Source organism: Scyliorhinus torazame, chromosome 18 (assembly GCF_047496885.1).
Source record: "Scyliorhinus torazame isolate Kashiwa2021f chromosome 18, sScyTor2.1, whole genome shotgun sequence".
In the NCBI taxonomy this organism is placed as follows: domain Eukaryota; kingdom Metazoa; phylum Chordata; class Chondrichthyes; order Carcharhiniformes; family Scyliorhinidae; genus Scyliorhinus; species Scyliorhinus torazame.
In genome coordinates this window covers 61,073,670-61,099,628 of record NC_092724.1, presented here as the reverse complement: position 1 = coordinate 61,099,628, position 25,959 = coordinate 61,073,670, and positions in this window count along the sequence as shown.

Below are 25,959 nucleotides of genomic sequence, written 5' to 3'. Positions count from 1 at the left end.
CTACTCGAAGCTTCTCCTTACTCCTTCTTCCAGAAGTTTGAGAGGCATTCCCTTTTATGGGTCTGCTCCCCAGCTCCATCTGGTGGTAGAATACAATATCACATTAACTCTTAATGTGCCAGACACTACACATGTCATAGTGCCCCCCTGGAAATAACCCAGAATTGAGAGCTGGATGTCCAGTCTCCACGCACTATTACTGTCCAGAGCATGGCCAATCCACCGAACCTGCATCTCCTTGGGGTATGGGAGGAAACTGTTGCACCCAGAAGAAACCCACACAGATATGGGGAGAATGTGCAAACTCCACACTGACAGCCACCCAAGGCCAGAATTGAACTCGGTCACTGGTGCTGCGAGGCAGATGTTCTAACCACTGTGCCACCGTGATGCCCTGTTTTGTTCGGAAAAACATGGAGAGACAAATTAAAATAAGGGATACAATTCTAAGGGAAGTGCATGAGCAAAGGGACCTGGGTGTATAAATGCATAAAACTAAAAGATGGCAGACAGATTGAGAGAGTGGTTAATAAAGCATAGAGATTCCTGGGCTTTACTAATAGAAGCATAGAGTACAAGAGCGAGGAGTTATGTTGAACTTGTGTAAGACGCTAGTTTGGCCTCAGCTGGAGAACTGGGTCCAGTCCTGGGCGCTGCACTTTCAGAGGGATGTGAAGGCTTTGGAGAGAGTGCAGAAAAGATTCATGAAATGGCTTCCGGGACAAGGAACCTCAGTTATAAAGATAGGTTGGAGAAGTTAGGTGAATTCTCCTTGGAGAAAAGAAGGTTGAGAGGCGATTTGATAGAGGCCTTCAAAATCACGAGGGGTCTGGACCGAGTAGAGAGGGAGAAGCTGTTCTCACTCGTGAAAGGATTGAGAACAAGAGGGCACAGAGTTAAGATAATTGATACAAGAAGCAAAAGGGACAAGAGGAAAAACTTTTTCAGGAAGTGAGTGGTTCAGGTCAGGCTTGCACTGCCTGAGAATGTGGTGGAGGCAGGTTCAATTGAAGCATTCAAAAAGGAATTAGACAGTAATCTGAAGGAAGAATGTGCAGGAGAATGGCACTAAGTGAGTTGCTCATTCGGAGACTCGGTGGTGAATTATTGTTGTTTGAGAGGATCTTTCAAGGTCCCTTTATAATATGACATAGTTTATTCTCTGCCTCCTTACTTGTCCCTTTAAGCAAACTTCACGGAGGAAGGAGTTTGGCCTGGGCTCAGGTGGAAGGCAACGTCTTGTTTGTCTTGTTCTCTTTTAGTGCTGCCCACAAGCCTCTCTCATTTCCTCTTCCTTGCTCCTGTTCTGTCTCCAGGGACATGGGTGGAAATGCTAGTGAACCTGTGGTGAAGGCTTTGTGACAGAAAGGTCCCTGCCTGAAACTGAGGAAAGACAACCTTGGACCTGCAAAGGCAAAACTGAGAAAGGATTTTCTTATCACTTAACTCAGCACTGTTGCTACCGATAAAGTTTGTGATTGTTGCTCGCGAGACCACATCCTGCATGGTTTGACAGTCTCACATGTTAACCAACACTTTCCTTTCTACAGATTTAGATTCAGTAGTTCCAGTTTAAGTAGCAGAATTTCTTGGCCCTGATCATTTCTCTCTCATTTGAAAACTTGCACCACATTGGTGTCAGGCCCATTAACACCACCGGATTTTCATATGTATTTGAAAACACCTGTAATTCTGGTGAATCTGAATTAGGGCCCTAAATTCCATCCCCTGACACAATCCCTCCCCATCTTCTAAAATTGAAGTCTCCCCTCTGTTGCCATCGCAACACTGGAGTGCAGCCCAGTATTCCTCTGGGAAAAGTAACAGAAAATGGATTGTTAAAATGGCAGACAGAGACTAGCAAATGCATGTGGAAGGTATTCATTTGCTAATGTCTAATTCACACTGTTTGACTGAATTTGCCAAAATAAGTCACAAAACACTTTTTATCTTTTAAATTATTTTTATTCAGATTTTTATCAAAAACAAATTTTTTTACTTAACCATTAACAACATTTAACAAAACAAGATGAACGTTAACATTATATAAAGAAAGAAAACAAGAATATGCAACATTTCTCCCCCCCCCCACCCTCCCCCCCCCCCACACCCCAGAATGCTGCTGCTGACATTTTAATGCTCTCCTAGAAAGTCGAGGAACGGCTGCCACCTCCGAGAGACCCCCATCATGGATCCTCTCAAGGGAAACTTTATTTTCTCCAGACTGAGAAACCCAGCCATGTCACTAACCCAGGTCTCCACACTCTGGGTTTCGAGTCCCTCCACATTAAAAAGATCCGTCTCCGGGCCACCAGGGAGGCAAAGGCCAAAATCTCGGCCTCTTTTGCTTCCTGAACTCCCGGATCGTCAGACACACTAAAGATCGCTGTCTCTGGTCTCGGCACCACCCGCGTGTTTAAGATCTTAGACATTGCCTTAGCGAATCCCTGCCAGAATCCTTTGAGAACCAGACATGCCCAGAACATATGGACATGGTTCGCTGGGCTTCCCGCACATCTATCCTCAACCCCAAAGAACTTGCTCATTCTCGCTGCCGTCATGTGTGCCCGGTGGACCACCTTTAACTGGATTAAGCTAAGCCTGGCACATGATGAAGAGGAGTTAACCCTGTTTATGGCATCCGCCCACAGGCCCGCATCTAGCTCCCCGCCTAGCTCCTCCTCCCACTTGCCTTTAAGTTCCACCACTGGGGCTTCCTCCGCCTCCTGTAGTTCTTGGTAGATGTCCGACACCTTCCCCTCCCCTACCCAGCTGCCGGTGACCACCCTATCCTGTCTCCTACGTGGGGGTAGCAACGGAAATATCACCACCTGTTTTTTTAGAGAGGCGCGTTCCTGAAGGTATCTGAAGGCATTTCCAGGTGGCAGATTAAATTTCTATTCCAGCGCTTTCAAGCTGGGAAAAGTCCCGTCTATGAACAGGTCCCCCATCCTTTTAATACCTGCCCTATGCCAGCTTTGAAACCCTCCGTCTATATTGCCTGGGACAAATCTGTGATTGTTGCGTATCGGGGTCTAACTGAGGCTCCCTCCACCTCCCTGTGTCTTCTCCGCTGACCCCAGATCCTTAGTGCCGCCGCCACCACCGGGCTTGAGGAGTAGCGCGCCGGCGAGAACGGCAGAGGTGCCATTATGAGTGCCCCTAAGCTGGTGCCCTTCCATGAGGCCGCCTCTAACCGCTCCCACGTCGACCCCTCCCCCAATACCCATTTCCTAATCATGGCTATATTAGTCGCCCAATAGTAGCTGCAAACATTTGGCAGCGCCAGTGATACGACCATCAATTCACATTAGACAAAGAGTTGAAGTGAACAGTGGCTTTAATCAACTAGAACAGTGCCTGCCTGCGACTGCTCTGCAATGAGAGCCGCCTACAGGGCAGTTGCTCTTTATACCTCCCCTCAAGGGCGCGGAGCCAGGGACGGAACCCACAAGGGCACCAACATGATACAATCAGTGTAGTACAGCACAATGGTCCATAGGTGGAGCCCACATGGGCAACAGAGTGGTACAATGTAGTACAGTGGTGAATGGTTACTATAATACATTCACCACATTCACCCCCTGTTAAAAAATTGAAGTCCGGCGGGGGTGAAGAGCTCATAGGTTCAGTCTGTCCGGCGCCCTGATTTGTGTGCTGCAATCGCCGGAGCTCTATTTCGCAGCAGGAACGGGTGTCGAACTCGTCAGTGCGGGCATGGGTGGTGAACTCATCGATGCCGGCACAGGTGTGGACTCCGGAAGCGTGTATCCAGGAGCTTCATTCCTGTAGGTCGGCGAAGGGGGGAGGGGGTATAGGAGTGGGTGTGGAGGCCATGTAAGGGCGGTGGCGCTGTTCGGTGTAGGTTGGGGGGGGGGGGTAGGTTGGGGTGATGGTAGGGGATTCTGCGGGTGCCAGGTCCCGGAGGGAGACCGTATCCTGTCGGCCGTCGGGGTGCTCTACGTATGCGTACTGGGGGTTGGTGTGAAGGAGCTGGACCCTCTCGACCAGGGGGTCGGACTTATGGCTCCTTACGTGTTTGCGGATTAGGGGGGGCCCTGGTGCCATCAGCCAGGACGGAAGCGAGGCCCCGGAGGTGGATTTCCTGGGGAAAACAAACAGGCGGTCATGAGGGGTCTCGTTTGTGGCTGTGCAAAGGAGTGACCTAATAGAGTGGAACGCGTCGGGGAGGACCTCCTGCCAGTGGGAAACTGGGAGATTCCTAGACTGTAGGGCAAGGAGGACGGCCTTCCAGACCGTCGCGTTCTCCCTCTCCACCTGTCCGTTTCCCCGGGGTTGTAACTGGTAGTCCTGCTCGAGGCGATGCCCTTCCCGAGCAGATACTGACGCAGTTCGTTGCTCATGAACGACGAGACCCGGTCACTGTGAACGTAAGTGGGGAAACCGAACAAGGTGAAAATAATATGTAGGGCCTCAATGGCGGTGGCCGCGGTCATGTCGTGGCAAGTGATTGCAAAGGGGAAGCAGGAGAACTCGTCAAAGACGTTGAGGAAATACGTGTTGCGGTTGGCAGAGGGGAGGGGTACTTTGAAGTCGATACTGAGGCGCTCAAAGGGCCGGGATGCCTTCACCAGGTGGGCCTGATCCGGTCGATAGAAGTGTGGCTTACACTCCGCGCAGACTTGGCAGTGCCTGGTCATGGCCCTGACCTCCTCGGTGGAGTAGGGCAGGTTGCGGGCCTTGATGTAGTGGAGAAGCCGGGCGACCCCCGGGTGGCAGAGGTCATCGTGGATCTTGTGCGCTGGCGCATGTGCCGCGGGACAGGGCATCTGGGGGCTCGTTGAGCTTACAAGGACGATACATTATATCGTAATTATAGGTGGAGAGTTCAAACCTCCACCTCAAGATCTTATCATTCTTGATCTTGCCCCGCTGTGTATTGTCGAACATGAAAGCTACCAACTGTTGGTCGGTGACGAGGGTAAACCTCCTACAGCGAGGTTTACCCTCCAATGCCGTACAGCTTCCACGATGGCTTGAGATTCTTTTTTGACTGAGGAGTGTTGAATTTTGGAGGCGTTGAGGGTACGGGAGAAAAATGCTACGGGCCTGCCTGCCTGATTAAGGGTAGCGGCGAGGGCGATCTCTGACGTGTCGCTCTCCACCTGGAAGGGGACGGATTCGTCCACCACGCGCATCGCGGCCTTGGTAATATCTGCCTTGATGCGGCTGAAGGCCTGGCGGGCCTCAGCCGCCAGTGGGAAGATGGTGGCTTTGATCAGTGGGCGGGCTTTGTCCGCATAGTTGGGGATCCACTGAGCGTAATAGGAAAAGAACCTGAGGCACCTTTTCAGAGCCTTGGGGCAGTGGGGGAGGGGGAGTTGCAGGAGGGGGCGCATTTGGTCGGGGTCGGGCCCTAGAACTCCGTTTTCCACGACATAGCCGAGGATGGCTAGTCTGGTTGTGCGGAAAACGCATTTCTCCTTGTTATAAGTGAGGTTGAGGGCTTGAGCGGTTTGGAGAAACTTCTGGAGGTTGGCGTTGTGGTCCTGCTGGTCGTGGCTGCAGATGGTGAAGTTGTCCAGATATCAAAATGTGACCCGCAACCCGTACTGGTCCACCATTTGGTCCATCGTTCTTTGGAAGACCGAGACCCCGTTGATGATGCTGAAGGGGACCCGGAGGAAATAGCAGAGGTGGCCATCTGCCTCGAAGGCCATGTAGTGGTGGTCCTCCAGGCGGATTGGGAGCTGGTGATATGCGGACTTCAGATCCACCATGGAGAACACCCGGTAGTGTGTGATCTGATTAACCATGTCCGCTATCCGGGGAAGGGGGTACGCATCGAGGTGCATGTACCGGTTTATGGTTTGGCTGTAATCTACAACCATCCGGTTCTTTTCCCCGGTCCTGAAGACCACCACCTGAGCTTTCCAGGGGCTATTACTGGCCTCGATGATCCCTTTCCGCAAGAGTTGCTGGACCTTGGACCTGATAAAAGTCCTGCCTGGATACTGTACCGCCTGCTCCTGGTGGCGAAGGGTTTACAGTCAACGGTGAGATTTGCGAAGAGCAGGAGAGGGTCGACCTTCAGGGTCGCGAGGCTACATAAGGTGAGAGGTGGTAGGAGCCCGCCGAACTTCAGGGTCAGGCTCCTGAGGTTGCACTGGAAGTCCAGTCCCAACAGAAGAGGAGCGCAGAGATCGGGGAGTACATATAGCTTAAAGTTTGCGTATTCGACGCCTTGTATCGCGAGGTTTGCGACAGTGTACCCCCGGATCTGCACTGAATGCGATCCGGAAGCGAGGGAGATTGTTTGAAGTGCGGGGGAGATTTGGAGCGAACAGCGCCTTACCGTGTCTGGGTGAACGAAGCTCTCTATGCAAAGCATTTTGTGTCCATTGACCCAGACGGTCACCATGGAGTTCCTGAGGTGCTTTGGGCGTGACTGGTCGAGGGTGAACGCGCCGAGTTGCAGATAGCTGGCGTGGTTAGAGGTGGTGGTGTGGTCCCAAGATGGCTGCCCCCATCGGTTGCACGTGTCGGGCGGCGTTGCAGATAACGGCCAAGATGGTGGCCCATGTCGGTCGCACGTGTCGGCCGGCGAGGAAGTTGGCATCCAAGATGGCGGCCCCCATGAGTTGCACATGGCAGGCCGCGTGGGAGACGGTGGCCAAGATGGCGGCCCCCGTGAGTCGCACGTGTTTTGCAAAGTCAAAGATGGCTGGCCCCACGGACAGCACGAGGCAGATGACCTATCCGAAGGGGGCGGAGCCGGCAGGCACGCAGCCACGCTGCGGGGTCTGCGGGCCTGTGAGTCTGAGGGTCGGGCCTGTGGTTTGGAGGACTTGGACCTGGCCAGGCAAACTTTGGCAGAGTGTCCTTTCTTGCCGCAGTCGCTACAGTTCGCGTTTCGAGCCGGGCAACGCTGCCTGGGGTGCTGGCGCTGGCCACAGAAATAGCAGTGTATCTCCCCGGGTTGGGCGGGCAGCCGCGCGGCACAGGGCTGGGGTCGGGAGTCCACGAGGGGGTCGCGTGATCGGAAGGGAAAGCGTTGAGGCTTCGAAACGCTTCTTCTAGGGAGGTGGCTAGTTTTACCGTCTCTTCTAGGTCGAGGGCGTCCTTCTCGAGCAGGCGCTGTCTGACGTAGTTGGATCGGACCCCAGCCACGTAGGTGTTCCGGATGGCGTGTTCCACGTGTTGGGAGGCTGTGACGGTCTTGTAGTTGCAGCTTCGCGCGAGGACATTGAGGTCACGTAGGTATTCCTCCAGCGATTCCCCAGGGCGTTGGCGGCGAGTGGTGAGGTGATGCCGCACATACACTTCGTTCACCGACCTCACGTATAGGCGCTTCTGCATCGCGAGGGCGTTTGCGTATGTAGTCGCTTCCTCGAGTTGTACGGAGATTTGATGGCTCGCCCGGGCGTGGAGGTGGCTCAGCTTCTGTTCGTCGGTGACGGAGGGCGAGGAGGAGGCGGCGAGGTAGGCCTCGAAACATCTGGTGCCATCACCCTTTTTAGGCCAGCCTCGAGCTCGCACCCTCTGCTTCCTCGAGTCCCCACTCGGGCAGTCACCATTTCCGACCTCCCATTTGTCCCCTAGTAACAGTTCCTCCCCTGTCAGCAAAGCAGCTCCCCCCCCACCCCCCAGCAACAACACTGGAAACCCAATCCCCCAAGTCAAGTTCCAGCTTAACACCTGCTCACCCCCCACTGCGTTTCCGAGAGTCAGCTGACCCATGCTGACTTGGTAGCTCCCGCCCCTGGCACCAAGCAGTCTGTCTCCCTATTGTTCTCTCCCCTCTCCCCCAACATGAATAAACATTTTAAAAGCAGCACATTCCCCAGTAAACAAACATCAGAAAAAACAGTGAAGAAACAGTCACTTTAGAAAAATAGTCACCCAAAAAGCAGAACCAAATTCAAAGCCCATCCTCCCCTCTAACCAGTTCCCTGCAAGACAAAGCAAACTTTAACCATCCACACAGCCCATTATTTCACATAGCGCTACTTAAATTTATACAATCCAGCACCACAAATCGCCGCCTCAGTACTTCTCCAAGGCTTCAGTGTCTTTTAATTCGCCTCCAGCTTCATTTCTTTCATAAAGGTCCATACTTCGTCTGGCGTTTCAAAGTAGAAGTCCTGTTCCTCATGTGTGACCCACAGATGGGCTGGGTACAGCATCCCGAACTTCACCCCCTTCTTAAAGAAATTAAATTAAAATTGAACCCAGCTCGCCTCTTGGCCAAATCTGCTCCCAGGTCCTGATAAATGCGCAACTCACAGTTCTCCCACTTGCTGCTCCATTCTTTCTTCGCCCATCTCAAAACGTGTTCCTTGTCCATGAAACGGTGAAAACATACCACCATGGCCCTAGGCGGCTCGTTCGCTCGGGGCTTCCTCGCGAGTGCTCTGTGCGCTCTGTCCAATTCCAGGGGCCGAGGGAACACCCCAGCCCCCATCAACATCTCCAATATGTCTGTCACATAAGCCCTTGCATCAGGCAGGCCAACAATTCTGGGATTCTGCCTCCTGGACCTATTCTCCAGGTCCTCCAGCTTCTCCTGCATTCTTTTCTGGTGGTCGTTCATCATCCCCACCTAGTTTTCCAGCACGGTTATATACTCCTCGTGCTCAGACAACTTTTGTTCCACCTCCTGGATCGCTCTCCCATGGGTTTCCTGATTCTGAGCCACTTGATCAATCGAAGCCTTAATCGGGTCCAGCGTGTCCTTCTTCAGCTTGGCAAAACAATCCTCGAAGAACTTCACCAGCTGCTCCTTCGACCACTGTATCATCTCCCCACAGCCCTGCTGCCCCGCCACGGTGTCCCGTGTTACCAGCTCTATTTGCGTCTCCCTTAAAGGACTTTGTCGTCTCACACGACCACTTCTGGTCCAATTCTCCAGCCACCGGAGGGGAATTTCTCCTCACTGCCTCGCTCTTCACCGATTTATCCCATAAAATCCAGGAAAAAACAGTGGAAAAAGGTCCAAAAGTCCGTTACAGGCGGGAGCTATCAAATGTGCGACCTACACCTCCATGGCCGCCACCGGAAGTGACTGGGCTGCATTCACAACCTTTTGTAGTTTTCCTGCGACCTTGGGCCGAGCAGGCTCCATACCAAGCTGTGATACAACCAGAAACAATGTTTTCAATGCTGCATCTGTAAAAGTTGGTGAGAGTCGTAGCTGACATGCCAAATCTCCTTAGTCTTCTGGGAAAGTAGAGTCGTTGGTGGGCTTTCTTAACTATAGTGTTGGCATGGGGGAGGCCAGGACGGGTTGTTGGTGATCTGGACACCTAAAAACTTGGAGCTCTCGACCCTTTCTACTTCGTTCCCATTGATGTAGACAGGGGCATATTCTCCTCTACGCTTCCTGAAGTCGATGACAATCTCCTTCATTTTGTTGACATTGAGGGAGAGATTATTGTCGTCGCACCAGTCCACCAGATTCTCTATCTCATTCCTGTACTCTGTCTCGACATTGTTTGAAATCTGACCCACTACGGTGGTGTCATCAGCAAATTTGAGATTCGAGTTGGAGGGGAATTTAGCCACACAGTCATAGGTGTATAAGGAGTATAGTAGGGGGCTGAGGATACAGCCTTGTGGGACACCAGTGTTGAGGATGATCATGGAGGAGGTGTTGTTGCCTATCCTTACTGACTGTGGTCTGTGGGTTCGGAAGTTCAGGATCCAGTCATAGAGGGAGGAGCCGAGGCTCAGGCCACGGAGTTTGGAGATCAGTTTCGTCGGAATAGTAGTGTTGAAGGCTGAAATGTAGTCAATAAATAGGAGTCTGACATAAGTATCTTTGTTATCTAGGTGTTCCAGTGTTGAGTGCAGGGCCAGGGAGATGGCGTCTGCTGTGGACCTGTTGCAGCGGTAGGCGAACTTTAGTGGATCGAGGCAATCCGGGAGGCTGAAGTTGATTCGTGCCATGACTAACCTTTCGAAGAATTTCATGATGATGGATGTCAGAGCCACTGGACCATAGTCATTAAGGCACGCTGCTTGGCTTTTCTTTGGTACAGGGATGATGGTCGTCTTCTTGAAGCAGTTAGGGACCTCAGATTGTTGTAAAGAGAGGTTGAAAATGTCTGCGAATACCCCCGCCAGCTGATCCGCGCAAGACCTGAGTGCTCGTCCGTGTACCCCATCCAGGCCAGTGGCTTTCTGTGGGTTGACCTTCGAGAAGGCTGCTCTGACATCTGCAATGGTGAGCTTGGATACAAGTTCATCCGAGGTTTCCAGGGTGGAGGGCGTGCTCTCGCTGACCTCTTGCTCAAAGCGGGCATAGAATGCATTGCGCTCATCAGGGAGGGGTGCTTTGGAGCCGATGATTTTACATGCCTTCATCTTGTAGCCCGTTATGTCTTGCAGACCTTGCCATCGTCGGCAGGGATCTGTGTGGCTAGCCTGGGACGCGAGCTTGGTCCGGTACTGTCTTTTAGCATCGTTGATGGATTTCCTTTGATCATATCTGGCTTTCTTGTCGAGGTCAGGGTCGCCTGACTTAAACGCCTCAGACCTAGACTTCAGCAAGCAGTGGATATCCCTGTTCATCCAGGATTTCCGGTTGGGAAACACGCGGATTTGCTTCTTTGGCACACAGTCTTCTACACACTGACTAATGAAGTCAGTTACTGTAGTGACGTACTCGCTCAGGCTGGTCGGAGAGTTTTTAAATACTAACCAGTCCACTTACTCTGAGCAGTCCAGTAGGAGATCATCCGATTCCTCAGACCAACATTGCACGATTTTCGAAGTCTTAGATCGGGATTCTCCCATAAGGGGCGCGATTGCCAAACTCAGCGCCAAAAACGCCGCGGATCACTCCGGCGTCGCGTCCCCCCCAAACGGCACAAAGTCTCCGGCCCGGAATGGGCTAGTAGCAGCGTGACGCCATTCGCGCCGGCGTCACCTGCCGTGGACACGCTGCGTCATCGGTATCATTGACGCCGCGTGGCGTCACAGCACAAAAGTCGCCGCCCCTCCCCCCCCCGGAGAGCCCTCAAGATGGCTACCCTCTGCGCAGCTCCGAGTTTCCAGGTGCGCGACATCGAGGCATTCCTGGACACAGTAGAGCAGAAGATCGAGGCCCTGTACCCCGGACATGGCCGCAGGGTCGGCCGACACCTCAGCCAGCGCCTGTGGAGAGAGGTGGCAGAGGCCGTCAGCGCTGTGGCTGTAACATCAAGGACAGGCGCCCAGTGCCACAAGAAGGTGGATGACCCTGTCAGGGCAGCCAGCATGAGCACCCCCCCCCACCCCCCCCGCCCCCCCCCCCCCCGATGTGCGGCACCCCCCCAGGTGCAACTATCCCTAACCCTAACCCTAGCCCTAACCCTAACCCTAACCCTAACCCTAACCATAACCTTAACCCTACCTGCACCCCCCCCCCCCCATGTGCGGCACATCCCCAGGTGCAACTAACCCTAACCTTAACCCTAGCCCTAACCCTAACCCTAACCCTAATCCTAACCCTAATGTGCTGAGCACCTCTGCCAATATACGCACAACCGCTGGCCTGCATGTATATCCCTGCCTAATACTGTTGCCCTTTATCCGTGCCACCCACCCGCCCGCCCCCCACAGGAGAAGCGTGCACACAACAACAGGGAGCGTGAGAGGACCGGAGGGGGCCCAGCTGATGAGAGACCACTCACCGTTCATGAGGAGAGGGCCCTGGAACTGGCAGGCGGACCCGAGGACTGGGAGGCTGCCGATGCAGAGGTTGGGGGCGCACCACCAAGTGAGACCCCCCACGGCCCGTCCACCTTCCCCCATATCCCCCCTCCCCAATACCCCCCATATCCCGCCTCCCCCATATCCCTCATATGCCCCCTCCCCCATACCCCCATATCCCCCTCCCCCAGATCCCCCATATCCCCCCTCCCCCATATCCCCCCTCCCCATATCCCCCATACCCCCTCCCCCATATCCTCCCTCCCCATACCCCCCCTCCCCATATCCCCTCGCATATCCTCCCTTCCCCATATCCCCATATCCCCCCTCCCCATATCCCCCCTCCCCATATCCCCCTCCCCATATCCCCCCTCCCCATACACCCCATACCTCCCCTCCCCCATACCCCCCATATCCCCCTTCCCCATATCGACCATATCCACCATATCCCCCTCCCCCATATCCCCCATCCTCCATATTCCCCATATCCCCCCTCCCCATATCCTCCCTCCCCCTATCCCCCCTCCCCCTTACCCCATATCTCCCCCATACCCGCCATATCCCCCCTCCCATACCCCCCATATCCCTATCCCCATATCCCCCTCCCCACTCCCCATATCCCTCATATCCCCCCTCCCCCTCCCATATCCCCCTCCCCAGATCCCCCATATCCTCCTCCCCAGATCCCCCATATTCCCCCTCCCCACCCCCATCCCCCTCCCCATATCCCCCCTTCCCATACCCCCATACCCCCCTCCCCATATCCCTCATATCCCCCCTCCCCCATGCCTCCCATATCCCCCTCCCCAGATCCCCCATATTCCCCTTCCCCATCCCCCATCCCCCTCCCATATCCCCCCTCCCCGTACCCCCATATCCCTCTCCCCATATCCCCCCTCCCCTTTCCCCCATATCCTCCCTCCCCCATATCCTCCCTCCCCGTATACCCCCTCCCCCATACCCCCATATCCCCCTCCCCATATCCCCCCTCCCCATATCCCCCCTCCCCCATACCCGCCATATCCCCCCTCCCCATACCCCCCATATCCCCCTTCCCCATATCGACCATAACCCCCATATCCTCCCTCCCCCTTATCCCACATATAGCCCCTCCCCCATACCCCCCCATTCTCCATATCCACCATATCCCCCTCCCCATATCCTCCCTCCCCCATATCCCCCCTCCCCCATATCCCCCCTCCCCCATATCTCCCATATCTTCCCTCCCTCATATCCCCCATATCCTCCCTCCCCATATCCCCCCTCATATCCCCCATATCCCCCCTCCCCCATATACCCCGATAACTACCTGCAGGTCTAACCATGCATGCTGTATTGTGTATTGCAGGACCAAACGTCAAGGCACCAGTCCCCGCGGATGCCGACCGCCCCCAGGACGCCCCAGGGTGGCCACGAGACAGGGAGACCCGGCCCCTCCTGCATGCGATGCCCCCAGGATGCCCCAGGGTGGCCACGAGACAGGGACAGGCCCAGAGCAACAGGGAGACAACGCCCTTGTCTTGTGCGAGTGCGGCGACGCAAGCGTGCGACAACCAGTGACGAAGGGGGCAGCCACAGGCCTCGGTCGCAGCCGAGATAGGACACCCCTCCCCAGGACACCCTGTTGGAATCTTGTATTTGAAAGAATGTTAACTCCTGGCTGGCTCGCCAATTGTTGAAATCTTTAATTTGAAGGGATCTTAACTTGCCGAACTACGCCAAGTTGGGGGAAGCTTAGTTGATGAATCAAAGTCCTGGCGCACTACGACAAGTTGTAAGATTTGTAATATTTCTGGACTATGCCAAGTTGTTGGATTCCTAGTATTATTCGACTGTGTAAAGTTGAAGGAATTTATATCATTTCTGCTATTCGGTTACCAGTAGCACTTTGCGAATACTGGGACTCAGCAGAAACTTCAGTTAAAACTTCTCAGGTGCCAAAAATAATTGTTTTATTTGTAGTTGCTTGATTACAATTTGAAAGTCATTTAAAAGGCAATTCGTAGACAATTCAAAGCTGTCAGAGAATTACAGACATTATCTTTTTGCTTAGGCAGACAGCTCGAAAGTAACTTTAAACAGGTCAAAGTCTGGCAATGAAACGTGAAGAGAGAGAGAGAGCTAATCTTCAGCTAAACTCAAACTCAAAGTACAAAATAGACTAACAGACTGACAGAATCAAAAACAGAAAGACAGAACCCCCAAAAGACAACTCACAAACTAACAGAAAGACTATTAAGGACAAAACTGACTAAACTAACAGAAAGACAACACAACACAAAGACACTACAGAAAGACTCACTGACTTTGAAAATATGCATTTGCCAGAACAACGGACCTCAGTAAAAGTGAATTATGCTGTATAAATGGGTATTTAAAACTGGGGCTTAATATTTATGCTTAAACAGCTATCTTTTACCTATACTAGTTGTATTCGAAATACCTGGCTTCTACACACCCCTACCCAGGACACCCCTACCCAGGACACCACTACCCAGGACATCCCTACCCAGGACACCCCTACCCAGGACACCCCTACCCAGCACACCCCTACCCAGGACACCACTACCCAGGACACCCCTACCCAGGACACCCCTACCCAGGGCACTCCTTCCCGGGACACCGGCGCACATGACACCGACACACAGGACACTGACACACAGGACAGGAACCGCCACCTCAGGGGACCATGGACTCTGGGTCGGACGATGAGCACAACACAATGCCACTGCTGTCTCCAACACCCTCCACTATCGCAGAGACACTCACCTCGGTTGGGCACTTTAGTGATGAGGCTTCTGGTACACTAACTGGTGCGCACAACACAGCCGTCCCGGTACAGCAGGCAGAGGTAGGAGCAGCAGAGGGGCCGGGAGGTCGGAGGGCATCCGGGCGCAAGCAACCATCTGCCGCCCAGACGGGCCTCGGGTTCCTGGAGTTCCCACACCCACCCATAGACCCGATGCAGTCACGGACCCAGGGACGATCGAAGGGGGTGACGGCCAGCTTGCGGCGGCTGCAGATGCAGGTGGAGGAGTCCACCCATGTCCAGGAGCTGGGAGTGGTGCTGGTCATGCGTGCCACCCAGGCCGAAACCGCATGGGTGGCGTCCGCGGTGGAGGCAATGGGTGCGACGGTGTCAGACATGGGGAACGGTTTGCGAGGCCTGGGGCTTTCTGTGCAGGTGGCGTCTGTGGCCCAGGACATGGCTGCCCTCTCACAGGAAGTCATGAGCCAGAGACAGCGGCAGATGGCAGAGGCGCTCAATGCCGTGGCCCTGTCTCAGCAGGCCATGGCCCAGTCTCTGCAGGCAGTGGCCCAGTCTCAGCAGTCCATCGCTGAGGGCATCGACGCCATTGCCCAGGTGCTGGCCGGCGTCGCCCAGACACAGACAGGATTGGCCAACTCCCTGAGCTCGGTGGCTGCAAACTTGCAAACCCTTGTCGATACCAGGGCGGGCCTCCAGGACTGGCAGCGCCAGCTGTCGGGGGAGCGATGGATGGCCGGTCCGTTCACACCCCGAACCGTGTAGAGGCCCAGGGGCCATCGGGCACCCCGAGGGAGGAGGAGGTGCTGGGGCCCATTCCGGGTCCCCCTGTAGGGGAGGTCCTGGAACTCTGCGGCACCTCGGTCCCAGGTGCATCTGGTGGGCAGCGGGCAGGACAGGCTGGCAGCTCGACATCCCAGTCGCCCGAGCCGCAGCCTGGTCCATCTAGGCCAGGACGCCCCAGGAAACGGCCGCCAAAGGGGGCCCTAATCACAGGGCAGGAATCACAGGCGTCCACCTCCAGTTCTGCTGTACCGTCTGGGGAACCACCTAAACGTAGTCAAAGGGCCTGTAAGGCCAAATAATTAGACACTGAGTAAGTTGGCACGGGTGCAGGGCACAGATGAGTTTTAGGGGCTACGGCACGTGTATGAACTGTTTATTATTAAAATCACTTTCACACCTACACAATCTGTCTTTGTGCTCTGTCCGAAGCGTGCGGGGGGTGTCATGTACGTTGAGCGCCAGTGTGTGCGTGAGGGGTGGTATTACGTCGGCCCCAGGTGAGTGTGCCCCCCCCCCCCCCCAGGGTCGCCCTTGCCATCCCCTCGGGCAGAGAACGGGACCGTGCGCTGCAGTGTCACGGCCGCATGCAGGGACTGTCCTGGTTGAGGGTGGTACTGTTGCCATGGGTCAGACATTGTCCAACGATGTAGAGCCAGCAGCTCATCACAGAGCGGGTCGTCATCATCCTCCTTGGCCTGCAATAGACACGCTTCCACCGGCGACATTGTGAGCCCGACCCGTTGTGCTGCAGGTGGATGTGCAATGGAGGGGTGGTGTGCATGCGGGTGAGGTGGGGGTGGTTGATGGTGGGTGGGTGGGGGGGGGTGAGTGTGGTTGATGGTGGGTGGGTGGGGGGGTGAGTGTGGTTGGTGGTGGGTGGGTGGGGGGGTGAGTGTGGTTGGTGGTGGGTAGGTGGGGGGGTGAGTTTGGTTGGTGGTGGGTGGGTGGGGGGGTGAGTGTTGTTGGTGGTGGGTGGGTGGGGGGGGTGAGGGTGGTCGGCTGATGCCATGGTGTGCGGTCTGTGCCCATACTCGGTGATTCCCACGCCCCCCTAGTCAGTGAACCGGGCGGCTATCAGCCTGTCCCGTGCCCGCTGGCCCAGCCGGTAACGATGGGCAGCCTCCCATCCATGTCCAGCCCGTCTGTCCTGACAATTGCTCCCATCCTCCTCATCTGGGGACTCGCCTCATCCTGCTGCTCCTCCACTCCGCCCTCCTCTGCCTGCGGCACATCGCCCCTCTGCTGGGCTATGTTGTGCAGGACGCAGCAGACCACAATGATGCGGCCGACCCTATCTGGCAGGTACTGGAGGGCCCCTCCAGAGCGGTCCAGGCACCTGAAACGCATTTTTAGCAGCCCAAAGCACCTCTCTATCACACCCCTGGTCGCTGCATGGGCATCGTTGTAGCGGTTCTCCGCGTCAGTCTGTGGCCTCCGTATAGGCGTCATCAGCCACGACCGCAACAGGTAACCCCTGTCGCCCAGCAACCAGCCCCTCAGCTGGGGGGGCATCCCTCAAACATGCCGGGGATGTAAGACTGCGCCAATATGAATGAGTCATGTACACTGCCCGGGTACCGGGCGCAGACGTGCAGAATCATCATGCGGTGGTCGCAGACCACCTGAATGTTCATGGAATAGGTCCCCTTCCTATTGGTGAACACGGCCCTGTTATCCGCAGGTGGCCGCACGGCGACAGCATCCCATCGATCGCGCCCTGGACCATGGGAAACCCGGCCACGGCAGCGAAGCCCGCTGCCCGGGCATCCTGGCTGGCCCGGTCCACAGGGAACTGGGCGTAGCGGTCTGCAATGGCATATAGGGCATCTGTCACTGCCCGGATGCACCGGTGCACCGATGTCTGCGAGATGCCGGACAGGTCCCCACTCAGCGCCTGGAATGACCCCGTGGCATAAAGGTTCAGGGCCACCGTAACCTTGACGGACACAGGGAGAGGGTGTCCTCCCCCACTGCCATGCGGTGCCAGGTGTGCCAGCATGTGGCAGATGTGTGCCATGGTTTCCCGGCTCATCCGGAGTCTCCTCCTGCATGCCCGGTCCGTGAGGTCCTGGTATGATGAACAGGGCCGGTACACACGGGGCCTCCTCGGGCGTCTCCGTCGCTGTGGCGCCACAACCTCCTCCTCCTCCTCCTCCTCCTGCTCCTCCTCATGCTCCTCCTCTTCCTCGTCCTGTCGGGCGGGTCGCCCTCCAGCCTGGGCGGCTGCCGCCTGCCCCTCTGCAGCACGCTCCTCTGTGGCAGCCTCCGCCGCCTCCCTGGCACGCTCCTGCTCCCCCAGGGCAACATGTCGAATTGCAGCTCCCGCCACGGCAGCCAACATCGCTGGGTGATCACCAAACATAACGGCCTGCAGGGCGTGGGGGGTGGGGGGAAACAACGACATGTCAGCATTGCCCGTACCCGCCCCCCCCCCCTCACAGCCAGGTGCCATGGGCTGCATGTTCGTGTCTGTTGGAAGCTGGCACCTGGCCTGGCGTACAACCTCCCTCGCCCTCTCCCACCGGCACTCGCCCTCTCCCCCCTCCCCAGCACCCTCTCCCCCCTCCCCCCTCCATGGCACTCGCCCTCTCCCTCCTCCCCAGCACTCGCCCTCCCCTCCCTGGCACTCGCCCCCTCACCCCAGCACTCGCCCTCCCCTCCCCGGCACTTGCCCTCTCCCCCCTCCCGGCACTCACCCTCTCCCCCCCACCCTGGCATTCTCCCTCTCCCCGGCACTCGCCCTCCCCTCCCCGGCACTCGCCCTCCCCTCCCCGGCACTCGCCCTCCCCTCCCTGGCACTCGCCCTCCCCTCCCTGGCACTCGCCCTCCCCTCCCTGGCACTCGCCCTCCCCTCCCCGGCACTCGCCCTCCCCTCCCTGGCACTCGCCCTCCCCTCCCTGGCACTCGCCCTCCCCTCCCTGGCACTCGCCCTCCCCTCCCCGGCACTCGCCCTCCCCTCCCTGGCACTCGCCCTCCCCTCCCCGGCACTCGTCCATTCACCCCGGCATTTGCCCTCCCTTCCCCACCTCTCCAACCCCCTCCACACCCCCTCACACCCTGCCCTCCACCCCCCCTCCACACCTCCCCTCCACACCTCCCCCTCCACACACACCCCCCCTCCACACACACACACACCCTCCACACAGACTGCGGCCGCGCCGTCACTTCTCCTGCGGCCACCCCACGCCGTGACCTACCTCCGCGCTGACCGGCGTCAACCATCAGCACTGGTTGACGCTGTTATATAGGTGGTTCAATTTACGCCGGCGTGACCCGTGGACCCATCACACTCACCATCTCCCCCCTCCCCAGCACTTGCCCTCCCCTCCCTGGCACTCGCCCTCCCCTCCCCGCCACTCGCCCTCCCATCCTCGGCACTCACCCCCTCACCCCACCATTCGCCCTCCCCTCCCGGCTCTCGCCCTCCCTCCACGGCACTCGCCCTCCCCTCCCCGGCACTCGCCCATTCACCCCGGCATTTGCCCTCCCCTCCCCACCTGTCCAACCCCCTCCACACCCCCTCACACCCCGCCCTCCACACACCCCTTCCACACACCCCCCCTCCACACCTCTCCCTCCACACACACACCCCCTCCACACACACACACCCACCCTCCACACAGACACACACACCCCCTCCACTTCTCCTGCGGCCACCCCACGCTGTGACCTACCTCCGCGCTGTCCGGCGTCAACCATCAGCACTGGCTGACGCCGTTATATAGGTGGTTCAATTTACACCAGCGTGACCTGTGGTCACGGTGACGGGACTTCGGCCCATCCGGCCGGGAGAATTCGGGCAGCCCCGGGGCCCAGAGCACCGCACCGGTCCCTGCCATTCTCCGAGGCTGCCGGTGCGATTCACGCGGGGACAAATTTTGGGGGCTCGGAGAATTCGGAGGACGGCGGGGGCGGGATTCACGCTGACCCCCGGCGATTCCTCGACTCGGAGGTGGGTCAGAGAATCCCGCCCTTAGTGTTCAAAGATGTTACAGGTTAGGCGGGGTTACGGGGATGGAGAGGAGGAGTGGGCCTGGGCATGGTGCTCTTTCAGAGGGTCGGTGTCGACTTGATGGACTGAATGGCCTCCTTCTGCACTGCAGGGATTCTCGAGCATTCTATGAGATGTCTTTAGTGATAGTGCCAAATGGCCTTGCAGACAAATACAAACCAGATCCCCATTTAATTGAACCCATTAACAAAACCATGCAGTGCTCCACCTGCTTTGGATGTTGCTGATGACAGTTCTCGAAGATGGCTGGGAGTTAAACAATGAGACCACTTACACCAAATAAACAATCATTAATACATTTGAATTTACAGTAATAACAATGTCGGTGTATTTCAGTCCAACCTTCTCCTGGTTGCTCCTGAATGACCTGGACTCTGCTGCGTGGATTGGCAGGTGTAACATTTATGCCTCTATGAGATTGCCAGTAAATTTTTATTTTTTCATTCAAGGGATGTGGACATTGTTGGCCAGGCCAGCATTTATTGTCCATCCCTAATTGCTTTTGAGAAGGTGGTGGTGAGCTGCCTTCTTGAATCGCTGCAGTCCATGGGGTGTAGGTACACCCACTGTGCTGTTAGGGGGAGAGTTCCAGGATTTTGACCCAGTGACAGTGAAGGAACAGCAATATATTTCCAAGTGAGGATAGTGACTGGCTTGGTGAGGAACTTACAGGTGGTGGTGTTCCCATGTATCTGCTGCCGTTGTCCTTCTAGATAGTAGTGGTCGTGGGTTTGGAAGATGCTATATTAAAGATCCTTGTTGAGTTCTTGCAGTGCTCTTTGTAGCTGGTACACACTGATGCTTCTATGCGTCCGTGGTGGAGGGATTGAATGTTGATGATGGTGGATGGGGTGCCAATCAAGCGGGCTGCTTTGTCCTGGATGGTGTTTATCTTCTTGAGTGTTGTTGGAGCTGCACACGTCCAGGCAAGTGGAGAGAATTCCATCACACTCCTGACTTGTGCCTTGTAGCTAGTGGACAGGCTTTGGGAAGAGTCAGGAAGTGAGTTACTCACCGCAGGATTCCTAACCTCTGACCTGCTTTGGTAACCACAGTATTTATATGGCTAGTCCAGTTCAGGTTCTGACCAATGGTAACCCCCAGGATGTTGATAGTGGGGGATTCTGCAATGATAATGCCATTGGATGTCAATGGGCGATGGCCAGATTCTCTCTTGCTGGAGATGGTCATTGCCTGGCACTTATGAGACATTTACATTACTTGCCATTAGCCACTCAAGTCTGGATATCGCCCAGTTCTTGCGGCATTTGCTTCAATGTCTGAGGAGTTTCAATGGTGCTGAACATTGTGCAGTCGTCAGCGAACATCCCCACTTCTGACCTTATGACAGAAGCCGTTCATTGATGAAGCAGCTGAAAATGCTTGGGCTGAGGACAGTACCCTGATGAACCAGGACTGAGATAATTGGCGTCCAACAACAGAATCATCATCCTTTTTGCCAGTTACAGATTTTGCCCCCTGATTCTCATTGACTCTAGTTTTCTTTTTAAATTTAGAGTACCCAATGCATTTTTCCAATTAAGGGGCAATTTAGCATGGCCAATCCACCTATCCTACCCATCTTCTGGGTTGTGTGGGCGACCCACACAACCACGGGGAGAATGTGCAAACTCCACACGGACAGTGACCCAGAGCCGGGATCGAACCTGGGATCTCGGCGCCGTGAGGCAGCAGCATTAACCACTGCGCCACCGTGCTGCCCCATTGACTTTAGTTTTGCCAAGGTTCTTTAATGCCATACTCAGTCAAATGCTGCCTTGATGTCAAGGGCAGTCACTCTCACCTCACAAGTGTTTTGTTTTCATTAAAAAAAAATTTTTTTAACAAACATTTTATTGAGGTATTTTTGGTACAGTAACAACAACAAAATAAACAATGTACATGAAACCATAAACATAGTGCAAAAGCCATTTACCTTTTGTACAGGTCCCACCCTTATTAACCCCCTATTCTAATCTAAACTACTCCTCCCCCCCCCCCGTCTGCAGACAATTAATTTGCACAAAGAAGTCGATGAACGGTTGCCACCTCCGGGTGAACCCTAACAGTGACCCTCTCAAGGCGACCTTGATTTTCTCCAAATAGAGAAAGCTAACCACGTCCGATAGCCAGGTCTCTGACTTCGGGGGCCTCGAGTCCCTCCAAGCTATTAGTATCCGTCTCCGGGCCACCAGGGAAGCAAAGGCCCGAACGTCTGCCTCTTTCTCCTCCTGGATTCCCGGATCTTCCGACACCCCGAAAATCGCCACCTCTGGACGCAGCGCCACCCTTGTTTTTAACACCGTGGACATGACATCTGCAAACCCCTGCCAAAATCCCCTAAGCTTTGGACATGTCCAAAACATGTGGATATGGTTCGCCGGTCTTACCGCACATTTTGCGCACCTGTCCTCCACCCCAAAGAATCTGCTCATCCAGGCCACTGTCATGTGAGCCCGGTGAACAACCTTAAATTGTATCTGTCTGAGCCTGGCACATGTTGCGGATGTGTTGACTCTGCTCAACGCGTCTGCCCATAGACCATCCTCTATCTCACCTCCTAGCACCTCCTCCCACTTGCGCTTCAGCTCCTCGGTATGCGTCTCCTCTGACCCCATAAGCTCCTTATAAATGTCCGAGACGCTCCCTTCTCCTACCCAGCCTCTGGAAACTACCCTGTCCTGAATCCCCCTTAGCGGTAGGAGCGGGAAGGTTGACACCTGTTTACGAAGGAAGTCCTGCACCTGCAGATACCTGAATTTGTTTCCCCTCGCCAGCCCAAACATTAACTCCAACACCCTCATACTTGGAAAGCTCCCCTCTATGAACATACCCCCATCTTCTCAATCCCTGCTCTCCGCCATAACCGGAACCCCCCATCCATACTCCCCGGGGCAAACCGGTGATTGTCACAGATTGGGGCCCAGACCGATGCTCACCTCACAAGTGTTGACAAACTTTTCAAACCATGGTCTTATCACTGCTAAACCAGAACCGATTCACGAGACATCTCAGATGTTCACTTCCTTCAGTGGATGGGTTGGGAACCGTTGTCAATTTTCTCCGTTAAATGTTCTTGGGTACCGTCCTGTTGTTGGCGAGGGTAGAGGAGGGGAGTGCTTCAGGAATTTACGGGAGGATCCTGGTGGAGGACGGTGCGTCATTGGGGGGGGATTACGGTCAAACGGTGGCGGCATGGTGGCACAGTGGTTAGCACAGATCGATCCCAACCACGGGTCATGTGCGTGTCGTGTTTGCACATTCTCCCCATGTCTGCATGGGTCGCACCCCCACAACCCAAAGATGTGCACGGTAGGTGCGTTGGCCACGGATTGCAAATAAAAATAATTGGGTACCCTAAATTTAAAAAAAAATTAAAAAGTAAGATCAAATGGGAGGAAGAGTTGGGAGGAGGGTGGAGGAGGGGGTGGGGGTGAAGCCCTATGGAGGGTGAATGCCACGTCATCCTGTGTGAGGCTTGGGCTCAAACGGTTAAAAGTGGTTCATTGGGCACACTCAACAAGGGCTAGGATGAGTCGGATTAGCCGCATCAAATTACCCCATAATTGGGGAAAAAAGAATTGGGTACTCTAAATTTATTTTTAAAAGTAAATATTCGCTGAGAGGCTCGATTGGGAGGTTTTATATAAGATGCAGCCATTTGTCGTGTCTTTCAAGGAACTGGTCACCTTCAGATGTTGGGGGGGGGGGGTGTTGACTGGGGTGGGGGGGGGAAGAGGATTGGGGTGTTTTTTCTTTCAGGGTGTTTATTTGTTTTCCACATATAAAAAATATTCAATAAAAATATTTTTAAAAAAGTTATTGGGTGCCGGCTGCAGTGTTCCGAACATTGTCCCGAGAGAGATGGGTCAAAAAAGAAACCCATTAGCATGACTGTCACCATCAGGAAGTTTTGGGATACGATTCTATGGTGGTGGGGGTGGGGACGTGGCAAATGTTTCCCATGCTTGAGGCAAGTGGCTATTCTTCATATGAGTTTGAACTTCAACAGGTTATCTGACTGCAGAGGGGATTATGATCAAACGTGACGCTACCCTCTTTCAGGTCCAAATATATTCACTTCAAAGCAAACATCAGTGGATAGTGATTCAGTTTGGGAGCCTCGAGGAATTTTGCACCCCTGCTCGGGGTGTTGGATGCAATTGCAGCACCTGCTCTGCCACCTTAGCTGAAATGTCATATAAAGTGCTGGAAAAACACAGCAGGTCTGATAGCATCTGACAGCGGAGAGAGAAAGGGAAATTGGCTTTTCCGAGTCCAATTTCACTCTTCTTCAGAACGTCTTCCTCCATGTTGAGAGTCATTTTGGACTCAAAGGGCAGGATTCCGCCCCCCCCCCCCCCCCTCACCAACCGTGTTTTACAGGGAAGGAGGCCACCCACCATTGGTCAGTGGCGGGACCTTCCGATCCTGCCACTCTTAATGGGCTTTCCTGTTGTTCGCAGCCTCTGCCACTGGAGAACCCTTGGCAGACGGAGGGGCATCATCGTCTGCAGGACCGGAAGATCCCGTTGGTGGGAATGGACGGAAACCCTATTAACTCTATTTTCTTCACAGACGCTGCCCGACCTGTTGAACCTTTGTGGCGCTTTCTGTTCTTTTATTTCAAGCCTGCTGCTCCTGCAGTATTTCATTTTTAGTCAGCTGACATACTTCCGCTTTTAAATAAATGGCCCTCTGGATTTGACTGAGCTTGATAGAATTATTTTGCAATAAAAGTAAAAATGTGTCTGATGATGCATCACATGATAGTTAACTTATTTTCACTTCTGTGACACATCGGTTTAGGGGCATGAAATCAGCAGTTGGTGAGATCACAAACCAATGTGTGGAGAAATACCTAGTTGTGATCTGACTGTCGTATTGAGCAATGGCAAAGATTGAAGTGGGGGTGTGACGTTTGTGGGAGTTGTACTAACCTGGAGATCCTCTCCTTGTCAGCAAAAAAACTTATGACCTGACAGAGAATATGTTTGAAACTGCTGTAGAAGAAATCATGCGAGGCTCAAGTGATAGGGGAGCAATTGCAAAGTATTACTTTGTGGTCAGAGTGGCCTCTCTGAGTGGATTAACTCAAATGCCTTAGACCCCATTGATTTAACGGGATCTGTGAGTTGTTTAATTTACAAGGCTTCACAATTATACAAAGTCCAAACGGTGGGGCCCACCGACGGAGAATCCCGTAGACCGTGTTTCAATTAGTAAGATGATGTAGTTAATGGGAGGCTCCAGGATTGATGCAGTCAGGTGTTGAGTTTTCAGTCTGAAATTCAGTTTAGATCTCTGTGAGCAATCTAGCAGTTTCGAGAGAAACAGTAACTTTGATCTGTCTGTGAACAGACTAGCTTCTTCTACCACAGAAGTTTAGTTTAAAAGATTTTACTAGTGGAACAGAAGACCAGTTTCGGAAAAGACTGGCAGGTTAAACACTGGTTTGACACAGACAAGAATCTGCCAGCTGTTTCCTGGAGGATCTCTCTCTTAGAGTGGTTTATCCCAGACATCTCTTTACAGCAAGTATTCCTGGGTTGGATAACTGTATTTAAAAGTGGATTTTAACCTGAGAAGGGTTTTGCTTGAGTGGAGCTAAAAGATAGCAATCAGGAATTAATGTTTCATTGTCATTGGTAAGCATTGTTTAACAGGTAATTGTAAGCTATTGTTTTTATGATATTAAAGTTAATAATACGATGTTAATAATTAAAAATAAAAAAAATTCCAATTAAGGGGCAATTCAGCATGCCAATATGCCTACACTGCATACCTTTGGATTGTGGGGTTGAGACCCATGCGGTCACGGGGAGAATATGCAAACTCCACATGGACAGTGACCTGGTTCCAGGATTGAACCCGGGTCCTCGGCACTGTGAGGCAGCACTGCGCCACCATGCAGCCCACACTGTATTAATAATAAGGTCTGTTTTAAAGTATACCATATTCCTATTTGTGCATGGAATCAGTCCTGGAGCGAAGTATCCTTTCCTCATAGTTTCACAAATGAAATAAAATATTGGGGTTTCTGTCAGGTATCCTAGCAACATTTGGAGTCCAGTCTGGGATCGTAATCGTGGGGAAGAGGTGTATTTGTGATCATGGTGCAGAACAGTGCCAGGAACCAGTGACACTTTGAAGGTGGATTGGGCTTGGAGCAGATGTACCCTCCCGTATTTCAGATCACCGTTGTCTATTCACAGGAAGAGAAATGTCACAACCCCAAAAGCTATCAAATAATTTAATTGGTATCGGTAGGTCTTAAAATGGCCCTTTGGTTTGTCATAACACACATATCAGATACTCTGGATACCTGTGAATTACTTTGCAAGGCTTAATTTTACCTTGATAGGAAACATGTAGGTTAAATAACAGCTTTCTAGATGTAGGAGAAAACCCACTCACTTTGGATTTATTCATTCGTTTGATGAGGCAGCGCTTCAGTAAGAAGATGGAATCTATAGGATGAGGTAGTCAAATCTTGGAATTGATTTAAAGTGAAGACAGAAAAATGCTGGAAAAAGCTCAGCAGGTCTGGTCGCAGCTGTATCAAGAGAAACAGTTAACATTTCAGACTAGTGTGACTTTTTCAAAACTGCACCATCGGCTCTGAAGAAGTCATACGGACCTGAAACGTTAACTCTGTTTATCTCTCCATAGATCCTGGCAGACCCGCTCAGTTTTTCCAGAATCTTTCTGTCTCTTTTTCAGCTTTCCAGCATCCGCA